The sequence below is a fragment of the Mixophyes fleayi genome, unplaced genomic scaffold (assembly GCF_038048845.1).
Source record: "Mixophyes fleayi isolate aMixFle1 unplaced genomic scaffold, aMixFle1.hap1 Scaffold_30, whole genome shotgun sequence".
Taxonomy (NCBI): domain Eukaryota; kingdom Metazoa; phylum Chordata; class Amphibia; order Anura; family Limnodynastidae; genus Mixophyes; species Mixophyes fleayi.
Window position 1 is genome coordinate 1,613,660 of NW_027447042.1, and position 12,692 is coordinate 1,626,351.

Below are 12,692 nucleotides of genomic sequence, written 5' to 3' on the forward strand. Positions count from 1 at the left end.
ATTGCTCTCAGTTTGACTAAAATATACTACAGACAATGAAGTAGCACTTGTACATAAATCACAGATATGACTTCTTCTTTTGTACTGGATGTGTAGTTCAGTGAAAATATATGATATGTATTAAAGTACCCAAAGTACTTATTCATGCATTATTATTTAGTAACTATTGTTACCCCATGAAGATAGGTAGGTTCCATCTCCACTGCAAATTACTATTGCCCAGGCATATCTTCCAAGAAAACGAGTTTGGGGTTAGGGAGAACTTGAATGGATGACAATGACACATGACCAATTGAGAGCTAAAATCCTTTTTACAGTTTAACACCTTCTTGTCAGTTTTCAAGCAAGAGACTATTATTATTATTATTATTATTATTTATTTATAAGTTTCCCTAGATTCAGTAACACTAGGCAATGGTACAAATACAGATAAGACATAACTAATGCAGCAAGCAAAGTACCATGATGCAGTTATGCATAAGTAATATAGATGAGTGTGAGTAACAGCTTAGGGACTCACACAGCAGGCCTGATTCATCTTAAAATGTATGTCCTGCTGCGTGTTGTATCTTGCGTGAAATTGCTCTATGTATGCTCAGAAACTTACGCCAGTGAACTGCATCTAATTCATGTCTAAATACAAATGACACTTCTGACTGCCTACAACTTGAAGGATGGAACGATAGTGGAATGGGACGGATGCACGAAGACAATGTACAGCAAGCTCTGGGCATCTATTAGGTACGTGTTTTAGCCGTTTCACCTGTACCAAGAATGTATGAGGGAGATAAAAGATCACTTGCACCTAGAATATATGAGGGAGATGGATGAGATGGCTATAACTATCAATGTTAACCTTTCAAAAGTATGTTGCCCAAAATTTTCTGAGCTAATGAAGAAAAAACTAATCTGAATGAAAGTTATAGTATTTTTTTTTTCTATTCGTTTGTAATCCTAGTAAATGCAGGACCATTTTGGCACAGCGGAGAGAAAAAATAGAGACAGAGAGAGAGAGAAAGAGAAAAAGAGAGAGATAGAAAGAGAGATTGGATTGAGAGAGAACAAGAGATTTTTCTGTAACTCCTTTTATATATCTAACCCTTGGTTATATACACTCTTTAGCAAAGAAGGATTCAGCAGGGCCGTAACTAGGGCTGTGCGACAGGGGCGACCGGCCAGGGCGCAATGCTGAAGGTGGGCGCAATTTAGGAATATTTTAGGTTAATTTGGTTAAAATTGAGGACTAGGGGGGCGGCATTTGTCTTTCTCGCCCAGGGCGCTAGAATTCTAAGTTACGGCTCTGGAGTCAGGAAAAAAAAAAAAAAATCAGAGATATGCAAAAGTCAAAAACACTGTTCTGTACATAAGGTATTTCTGGATTAATGGCATGAGCATGAAAATCCAGCAAAATGTCAGCCTTTGTGTTCATGTTATATGGTGTTATTAGGCCGGCCCTTGTACAGAAGCTCTGGTGGAAGAATTTTAGTGGTTACACCAGATGCAGCAATGGTAGTGAATGCTTGGGAAGGTTCCAGAAAGCGTGGGACCATTACTTTGATCAACACATGTATTTTCAGGACCACAAATGATACTGAAGAAGAACCTGGAGGATTGGGTTAGGGCCTTTTTCTATACTTTTAATAGGCACATTTACTGTCCTCCCACTTTCACATATTCTAAATGACTACAGGTAATAAAGGCAGTCCTGATTGTGGTACCATGTATATCAAATATAGTTTAGGGATATAGTAAAAAGAGTCCTCTTAGCGCTGCCTAACATATATCAAGGTATATGTGCTGTTCTGGCTAAATATAAGGTATCCCATAGGCACACAATGGAGAAAGCAGAGGGTAATAATCTGAGTGCACTACAAGTGTATTGTGAAGAGCATGTGATATACAACTAGGTAATGGATACTGGAATAATATAAACCAAAACAACCTTTATATGTATAACAAATAAAGTACAGTAATAACAAAATGAGTCGACAGTACCTTATACAAAATCGTGATTGTGAGCACTACTAGTAAAAACAGATATGTACTTTTTGAACATATAGACTTGGAAAAGTAGTTAGCACAAAGTGAGTATCTAATGATAAATGCAATGTACAGTGTCACGAACATGCTCCCAGCTGCCGTGACTTTGGGGGTGTTTGCTGTATGAGGTCACACGACTCTAGTCTGCAGTCTCTCTTTACCGATCACACAGGACCTACTGAATCGCCCCCAAACAGTGCTCACACCTCACACACTTCAGGTTTGCCACCACCTATTGAATACGGACAATAGGACCCCAATATACTGTCCCAGACTGGCACACAAGGCTTTTAGCTGCTCACAGACTAACATGACCCACACCAGCAAGCAAAGGGTTAACTCTTCACACCGCCAGACTGTTACACAAATGTAAATACAAGCAAGCACAGCTTGCTAATCAAATGTATCAACAAATCACACACTGCCATTCAAAGGGTTAACTTGGCCGAGCTATATTCTTCTTAACAGGCCAATGGATTTGTTAGAGTATCAAGGACGCAACATATTAAATTATAGATTTAATATACAAAAGTACAGGGCATACAGATATAAACAATTATATTATTAATTAATTCATTATTATACAGCGGGCGGGTACTGCTAATTTTTTGTAGGAGAGCAAGATATAAGTTTCCTCTCCACATTGTGAATGTCCTAAGTGGGGGGAGGAATGGTTGCTTTGAAAAACTTGCTCAAACATAGAAACTATACAATTCATTCTCAGTGTACATTGGAATTTGCATGGGACACAGAACATTTCATATTCTACAAATGGCATACTAAAAATTCAATAACTTCAAAAAAGCTTGAACCTGCCCTGCCATCACATCAAACAAGAGGTTGTGACGCGCTGGAACTCCACCCTCTATATGCTGCAGAGGATGGAGGAGCAGCAAAAGGCCATTCAGGCCTACACAGCCACCTACGACATAGGCAAAGGAGTGGGCATGCGCCTGAGTCAAGCGCAGTGGAGACTGATTTCCGTGTTGTGCAAGGTTCTGCAGCCATTTGAACTTGCCACACGAGAAGTCAGTTCCGACACTGCCAGCTTGAGTCAGGTCATTCCCCTGATCAGGCTGTTGCAGAAGCAGCTGGAGAAAGTGAGGGAGGAGCTGGTAAAGCATTGCGATCCAACAAAGCATGTAGCTCTTGTGGATGAAGCCCTTCGTACGCTTTGCCAGGATCCGAGGACCTAATCATGTATCATTTGACTGTAAACATTGAAACCTCGCTCCTGTATGTTTGTTACCAAGGGGCACATTTATCAACCACTGCAAAAAATTTAAAATAGTTTTCAATCCTTATCGCATTGATAAGGATTGAACTATTTCTCATATTTATTAAAAAATCTCCACAGGAACAGCCGTTCCGAAAAATGGCTGCTCCTGTGAAGTGTACCACTTACCTTTACACTGGCTCTTCACTTGCGGTCTTTATTTCGATCTGGTTTCAATCCCTGTGTGCATGGACCGATCGAAAAATTGAGCCTGCGCACAGAGAATCCTACTGTGCAGTGTGAAGAGCGAACAGTTGTCATGTGACAGGGAGGGATCACATGATCACTCTGCACATGTGCTGTCCAGCTCTGCTCCGAAGAAATGAAAAGTAAAGAAAAGACCATTTCCGATGATGTACACAACAAGAACAAGTTTCTGAAAAAAATCTCATTTTCAAAACTTGTTAGATTGCGGTAGGGGACAGTCACCATACTATTTGATGGTGACTGCTTAGAAAAACGATACAGAATGCAAAGAAGCAGATATTCACGATATCTGCTGCGATAAAACAATCAGAAATTTCAAGGATGCTCCAAAGTGCGCCAGATTCACGGTAAGTGCCTTTTAATTAGTGTACACTGTTTGATAAATAGGCCCTCAAGTACCTATAATGTCTGTATTTTATTTCAAACAAATACACGCTAATGTCTATATTTTATTTGCACCCAATGTCTTTTTACCAAGTAATCTCTTCTGTCAGTAAATGGTTTACAGATAGCCCCTCTGATTTTTAACAATATACATTTAGAGATGGATGTATTTCTGTACTGCGCATGTGCACCAAACATGCGTAGGCATATGTCCGCATAGAGCTTACTGTATATTGTTCACTTACATGTTTTTATACCTGTAAAGGTGGAAAGAGGGCGGGCAAGTGTAGGCACAATACAGAAATGACGCGTTCATGCAACTGCCACAGAATTTGACGCACATCCGTAAAATTGCCTTTTAGAAGGACTATCTCTTGCAGGTGCTGGAGGACTGGTGAAACAATATGCAATATCCATGAAGACTAACAGCAGCACTGTCTTGCTGCTTGTCATTGGCTGTTCCCTCCACTACTTTAATCATTAGCATCACAGCTATTTCCTATGAAGCCATGGGCGTCTATCAGCATTAGTTATTAGACATTTTCCTTTGGTCTACTTCAAGAAGATTTACATTTGATTTTAAACAACATATATTTGTATTTTATATATTTTATATTTAATATTGTATTAACTTTATTATAGAAAATGCGTCTTTCGCATGTATTAATATCTGTCAACACTATTCTCTCTTGTGTATATGACACTTCATTACATCTCCACGCTGTCTCTATGCTTTCTCCACCTTGGGCCTGATTCACTAAGGCCCGCAAAACGAACGTAAACTGCATTTTTTTGAAAAAGCACATAATCCTGGCATACTAGTACATACGTATTCAACAAGGAGCGCATTAAAAGAAACGTCTCTTGTTGAACACGGGTCTAGGTCCGCTCTGCTCTGACAGACACAACACACTGCAGGATACGTACAATACCTATGTGTAATATACAGTCCCAGCAAAATGCACAGAAAAAAAATATTCAATTAATGTCACCTGTTAATAATATAGTATTTAGTGACAAAACATTTTAAAAAAAAAAGTTTTTTCCTCTCTTCCTAAAATACGTTAGGATGTTATTAATGTCTACTGTACATAAAATACATTTTTACAGTTGCTTCTGATTGCAAACCCATACTCTAGCTTGCATACGTGACCGTCATCATCATCATCATCATCATCATCACCATTTATTTATATAGCGCCACTGATTCCGCAGCACTGTACAGAGAACTCACATCAGTCCCTGCCCCATTGGAGCTTACAGTCTAAATTCCATAACATACACACACACACAGATAGACAGACAGAGACTTGGGTCAATTTGATTAACCTACTAGTATGTTTTTCAAGTGTGGGATTAAACTGCAGCTCCCAGAGGAAACCCACGCAAACACAGGAACATACAATCTCCACATAGATAAGGCCATGATCGGGAATTGAACTTATGACCCCAGTGCTGTGAGGCAGAAGGGCTAACCACTTAGCCACCGTGCTGCCCGTATATATATATATATATATATATATATATATATATATATATATATTAAATTCTAAATTCCCTAACACACATACAGGGCCATCTTAACAACATTAAGGGCCCCCGGGCAAAGCAGTGCACCGGGGCCTATAGATATAGATATATAGATGTATACAGATACAGATATAGATATATAGAGATAGAGAGAGATAGATGTACTTGCTCAGTGACCCTTTGCAGGTTTTTTTCTTTTGCAGGATTATTTATTCTCACTAAGAGCCGTGCCTATGGGGCCCCCTTGCCCATGGGGCCCCCGGGCAGCTGCCCATCGTGCCCAATGGAAACGATGGCCCTGCACACACACACAGTCAGACAGAGAGAGAGAGAGACTAGGGTCAGTTTTGAGAGCAGCCAATTAACCTACCAGTATGTTTTTGGAATGTGGGAGGAAACCGGAGCACGTGGAGGAAACCACGCAAACACGAGGAGAACAAACTTCACACAGATAAGGCCATGGTCGGGAATTGAACTCGTGACCCCAGCGCTGTAAGGCAAAAGTGCTAATCACTGAGCCACCGTGCTGCCCCGTCATCATTAGTAATCGGCACTCACGACTGACCTTTAGTTGGTGCAAGTGATATAACAGAAAAACACATACCTCTGAGATGCCCAAATCTTGAATCAGGCACTGCTGTGTGCACTCGAGCTTGGCACGCCCTTACTGTACATTGACTATGTGGATATGCCCAGTCCCCTCCCTGTTCCGCCCCAAAAATACGGCGCGTAACATCATTTACGTTCATTAATGAATCATAATTTCTACACTGTTGTGAGGCATAGGTATATATACATGTGTAAGACTGACGTATATCTGGGGCAAATGCTACTCCTTTTTTAAAATGAAAATATGCACACTGGCAGACACTAATGGATAATAACGTAGATAGAAGTTATTGCTACGCTCAGAGGAAAGCACTAACAACAGACACCCCAACCCCTTTTATGGGGAAGCATATTAAAAAAAATTATGTTAGAGGCTCAGCGCCTGCCTCATAGGACATTGGTTAAATGGGAATACAATGCATATAAAAATACAAAAATAAATAGTTTGCACTGAATCTTAATGGCATTTTGTGCTTATTTGTTAAGATAGCTTCATAGGTTCTTCTTGCTGTTTATTGTTTTATATACTGTTAACATGACCATTTACTATTGGCTATAACAAAGCTGGTAATAACAATCTTAAAAAGGGGGAGGTACCAGACAACTTATCTGAATCTCTGACAACCAGAGGACATTATATGTACTTGGCAAACAAAAGAAATGCAATTAAATAGCAAATATTAGTTTAGAACAATTTGTACATGTCAGTGTACCGCTATGTATAATGTATCTCATATATTTGCTCAAAATAAACAACCAGTTTAAATAGAGATGCTAAGAAATATATACATACAGCACAAAGGTAAAATGTATTGTTCATTCTGATTTTACAAGGAGATTTTAAAGCGTATTTTATCCTTACGTATTACAAATAGAAAAATAATTCCATCGCTGAATACAGCTAACAATGAACATAAACCTCATATAGCAATGAAAAGTATGCCACACAAGACATCACTGGTCATGTCCCTGTGTCTGCGTACACAATCTGCATAGAACGTTTAAATTACCAAAAAGACTGCAAGCCAATAATTCATTTGATGATGTTTCAGGCTTCTGTGCACTGCCTCCTTTCTCCCAGCCCATCCCAATGACATAGGTTGGAGAACTTCCTACTCCTGTCACAGTAAACATGTTGGACCTGATCCATCAAGGAACACATACTGAGCGCAACCTGCGCTTGGTTTAAAACGCACATACTTTTTAGCTTTGCACATCAAGATACGTGCACTGTTGAATTCAGGTGTAGGTCTGCTGTGCTCTACTACACAAAACGCTGCAGCATACGTCCAATACCTATGTGGATTATAAATTTTCAAAAGAGCGCACAGAAATATAAATATATCATCATCATCATCATTTATTTATATAGCGCCACCAATTCCGCAGCGCCCTACAGAGAACTTATACACATCAGTCCCTGCCCCATTGGAGCTTACAGTCTAAATTCCCTACCATACACACACGCACAGAGACTAGGGTCAATTTGATAGCAGCCAATTAACCTACTAGTATGTTTTTTAAGTGTGGGAGGAAACTGCAGCTCCCAGAGGAAACCCATGCAAACACAGGAACATACAATCTTCACACAGATAAGGCCATGATCTGGAATTGAACTTATGACCCCAGTGCTGTGAGGCAGAAGGGCTAACCACTTAGCTACCGTGCTGCCTGTATATATATATATATATATATATATCTATCTATATCTATATATATATATATATATATATATATATATATATATATCTATAATATAAAAGCCTAGTGGCGTGTGTTAGTCTGTGTGTGTGTGTGAAAAAAAAAACAAGCTGCAGCGCCACCTGCTGGGCGGAGTTATACACTGACCTACTAAATTCTTAGTGTGTGTGGGAAAAAAAACTCAGAAAGGGCTGAAATTTGGTATACTAAGATGTTTTTAATTTGTTAATTTAATTTGTTAATTGTTAAAAGTGTTTATAAAGATTTTAAAAAAATATATGTCTATTTCTTGAAGGAGAAGTGACAGTTGGGAGTGGTTGGTGGTTGCCGGGGGTGACAGTTGGGAGTGGTTGGTGGTTGCCGGGGGTGACAGTTGGGAGTGGTTGGTGGTTGCCGGGGGTGACAGTTGGGAGTGGTTGGTGGTTGCTGGGGGTGACAGTTGGGAGTGGTTGCCAGGGGTGACAGAGCGAGAGGAGTGTGATACTCAGGACCGCTGAGAGAGATCCCTGTGTCTGGATAGACATCTGGATAGATGTGGCGATAAAGATGAAGGATGAGGTGATGGAGAAGAATGATGAGGTGGTGACATGTGGACAAAACCACGTTAAAAAAGGGCGCTTGCATCGGGAAGTAACTCTCTTCACCTGAGGAGGCCTGGCCTAGCCCCAAATGCATGACAAGAACCTTTTTAACACCTTAAGTTGCTTGATTTGACTAGAATGCATGAGTATCATGCACGGGTTAACTTGTATGTATATATATATATACACATATACATTACATTAGGATGTTATTAACGTCTACTGAACATAAAATCAATTTTTAGAGTTGCTCCTGTTTGCAGACAGATGTTATGGCATGCATACAAGACAGCCATCACTAGTAATTAAGACTTAGACTAGCCCTGTAGCTGGAGCAAGAGATACAGCAGAGGCACCAGTGCGATGTCCAGAGCTGGATTAGGACGAGGCTGCGTGCTCTTGAGTTTAGCACCCGTCCCGTTCACTCCCCAAAATTGTATGCTATTGTAAGTGTCCTTTGCTTTCAAAGACAGAGCGGACAGGGCTGCATTTACCGGCATATGTCCTAGTTCTGGACATGCGCAGAGTGATTTTGCGTATGATGCGCTCAAAATCGGCATATACGTGCCTTGATGAATCAGGTTCATTGAGTTTACCAAATGGGACAGATAGCACAAATTAACAAATTAACAATAAACATTGCCATCACTTCAGTTACAGTATGTTGTTTAGCTCAGTAGTACATATGATTTAATATATTCATACTCAATATTAAATACATTATTCTTCACGGTATAAAGTTCTAGAAGTGCTTCCAGAGTTATTATGATTTTGTCTATTCATACCCAACAGGCAATATACTCTCATTTACAATATATTTGCCACAAGTTGCCTGAGTAGCTGGAGGGAGCATTAATTTGTATGAAGATCAGAGTAGTTCTCTGAGTAATTTGTCATCCCTTTTGCTGTGCTCATAATATAATTAACAAAATGTCAAGACTTCTGGATGCCTTCATAAAACGACCTGATTGCCTTTCGAGAATCCCATAAAGCTGCTCTAATCAGGTATTTGGAGATTGATTAGCCCATCCAGGCTGATTCATATATGGAAGAAAATGACGAGGAGCTTCTGTAATGTTCTGAGAACATTTAATGTAATTTATAATGGAATAGAAAAGGGACAAATAGGACTACAACTAAAAGTGAAATCTACCAAAGGACCAGGGCCAGCTTTTAGAAGCCAAAAGCACCAATGAGACTGAATGAGTGACTCACTGTCTAATGAATTAGCAGATACAGCACCAACACTCTGCTGACCCCATATGTACAATGTTTAAATGATAAGCACAAAACTGGATATTGGTGAAAGGAATAGAATGTTCAAGGAAGTTGTTTGTTATACCAAGTTCAAACTAGCAAATTAAAGTACAACTGCAGTTCTAATAGAAGTGAGAGCAATGTTTTATTTATATAGTGCTGGAAGTAATTTGAGTATTTATCTGAGTAATGTTTATGTCGTTATGAGAATGTGAGCATTGTAGGGAACGATGAACTAGATAGGATGGTCAAAAGATAGTAGTCAGATGAAGGAACGAAGAAAGGGCTCTTGATTAGTGCAACCAAGTTTTAAATTTCTTAGCAAGAGTTTCATTCCCATTGTTGCGATTCTTGTTGTAGACATTGATCGTGGCTGGAGTTGCTTGCTATCGCTGGACAGCCTGCTCAGTACTGGACCTGTGAATATTTAAGGAAGCTTATGATGTGATGTTGCAGGCCCACAACACACTCATTCGGCGGTGTCAAACAGCAACAGCTCTTACATGCTCTTACAATGCCTCTTTACCATACATTACTAACTGACACTAACAAACAGCACTCGCATACAAAGTACATCAGCCTATATTGGCATTTATTTATAAGACTAATATTATTCCAGTGCTGTATTGGTGCAGAGCGCTTTGTAGCTACAGTCTTAAGCTATTTTAATAAGCTTAGATCTGAGACGCTGACTAAGGTTAGGTAGCCTATGTTGATAGGTTTGGGATCTTAGACCAGCCCATTAATGTAAATCTGCCAGCTTTTCTGGTAAATTATAGCGTTGTCAGATTGCGAGTTTAGACCTACAGCACTCAGCACAGCATTTTGTACTGGTCCAGTGCTCCTAGGGAATGTAATTACTGGTCTAGTGCTACCAGGAGCTGTGATTACTGGTCCAGCACTACCAAGAGCTGTGATTACTGGTCCAGCACTACCAGGAGCTGTGATTACTGACCCAGCACTACCAGGAGCGGGGATTACTGGTCCAGCACTACCAGGAGCTGTGATTACTGGTCCAGCACTACCAGGAGCTGTGATTACTGGTCCAGCCCTACCAGGAGCTGTGATTACTGGTCCAGCACTACCAAGAGCTGTGATTACTGGTCCAGCACTACCAGGAGCTGTGATTACTGGCCCAGCACTACCAGGAGCGGGGATTACTGGTCCAGCACTACCAGGAGCTGTGATTACTGGTCCAGCACTACCAGGAGCTGTGATTACTGGTCCAGCACTACCAGGAGCGGGGATTACTGGTCCAGCACTACCAGTGGCTGTGATTACTGGTCCAGCACTACCAGTGGCTGTGATTACTGGTCCAGCACTACCAGGAGCTGTGATTACTGGCCCATCACTACCAGGAGCTGTGATTACTGGTCCAGCACTACCAAGAGCTGTGATTACTGGTCCAGCACTACCAAGAGCTGTGATTACTGGTCCAGCACTACCAGGAGCTGTGATTACTGGTCCAGCACTACCAGGAGCTGTGATTACTGGCCCAGCACTACCAGGAGCTGTGATTACTGGCCCAGCACTACCAAGAGCTGTGATTACTGGTCCAGCACTACCAGGAGCTGTGATTACTGGTATAGCACTACCAGGAGCGGGGATTACTGGTCCAGCACTACCAGGAGCTGTGATTACTGGCCCAGCACTACCAGGAGCGGGGATTACTGGTCCAGCACTACCAGGAGCTGTGATTACTGGTCCAGCACTACCAGTGGCTGTGATTACTGGTCCAGCACTACCAGGAGCTGTGATTACTGGTCCAGCACTACCAGGAGCTGTGATTACTGGTCCAGCACTACCAAGAGCTGTGATTACTGGTCCAGCACTACCAGGAGCTGTGATTACTGGTATAGCACTACCAGGAGCGGGGATTACTGGTCCAGCACTACCAGGAGCTGTGATTACTGGCCCAGCACTACCAGGAGCGGGGATTACTGGTCCAGCACTACCAGGAGCTGTGATTACTGGCCCATCACTACCAGGAGCTGTGATTACTGGTCCAGCACTACCAAGAGCTGTGATTACTGGTCCAGCACTACCAGTGGCTGTGATTACTGGTCCAGCACTACCAGGAGCTGTGATTACTGGCCCATCACTACCAGGAGCTGTGATTACTGGTCCAGTGCTCCCAGGGTCTGTGATTACTGGCCCAGCACTACCAGGAGCGGGGATTACTGGTCCAGCACTACCAAGAGCTGTGATTACTGGTCCAGCACTACCAGGAGCTGTGATTACTGGTATAGCACTACCAGGAGCGGGGATTACTGGTCCAGCACTACCAGGAGCTGTGATTACTGGCCCAGCACTACCAGGAGCGGGGATTACTGGTCCAGCACTACCAGGAGCTGTGATTACTGGCCCATCACTACCAGGAGCTGTGATTACTGGTCCAGCACTACCAGGAGCGGGGATTACTGGTCCAGCACTACCAGGAGCTGTGATTACTGGCCCAGCACTACCAGGAGCGGGGATTACTGGTCCAGCACTACCAGGAGCTGTGATTACTGGTCCAGCACTACCAGGAGCTGTGATTACTGGTCCAGCCCTACCAGGAGCTGTGATTACTGGTATAGCACTACCAGGAGCTGTGATTACTGGCCCATCACTACCAGGAGCTGTGATTACTGGTCCAGCACTACCAGGAGCGGGGATTACTGGTCCAGCACTACCAGGAGCTGTGATTACTGGCCCAGCACTACCAGGAGCGGGGATTACTGGTCCAGCACTACCAGGAGCTGTGATTACTGGTCCAGCACTACCAGGAGCTGTGATTACTGGTCCAGCACTACCAGGAGCGAGGATTACTGGCCCATCACTACCAGGAGCTGTGATTACTGGTCCAGCACTACCAGGAGCTGTGATTACTGGCCCAGCACTACCAGGAGCGGGGATTACTGGTCCAGCACTACCAGGAGCTGTGATTACTGGTCCAGCACTACCAGGAGCTGTGATTACTGGCCCAGCACTACCAGGAGCGGGGATTACTGGTCCAGCACTACCAGGAGCTGTGATTACTGGTCCAGCACTACCAGGAGCTGTGATTACTGGTCCAGCCCTACCAGGAGCTGTGATTACTGGTCCAGCACTACCAGGAGCTGTGA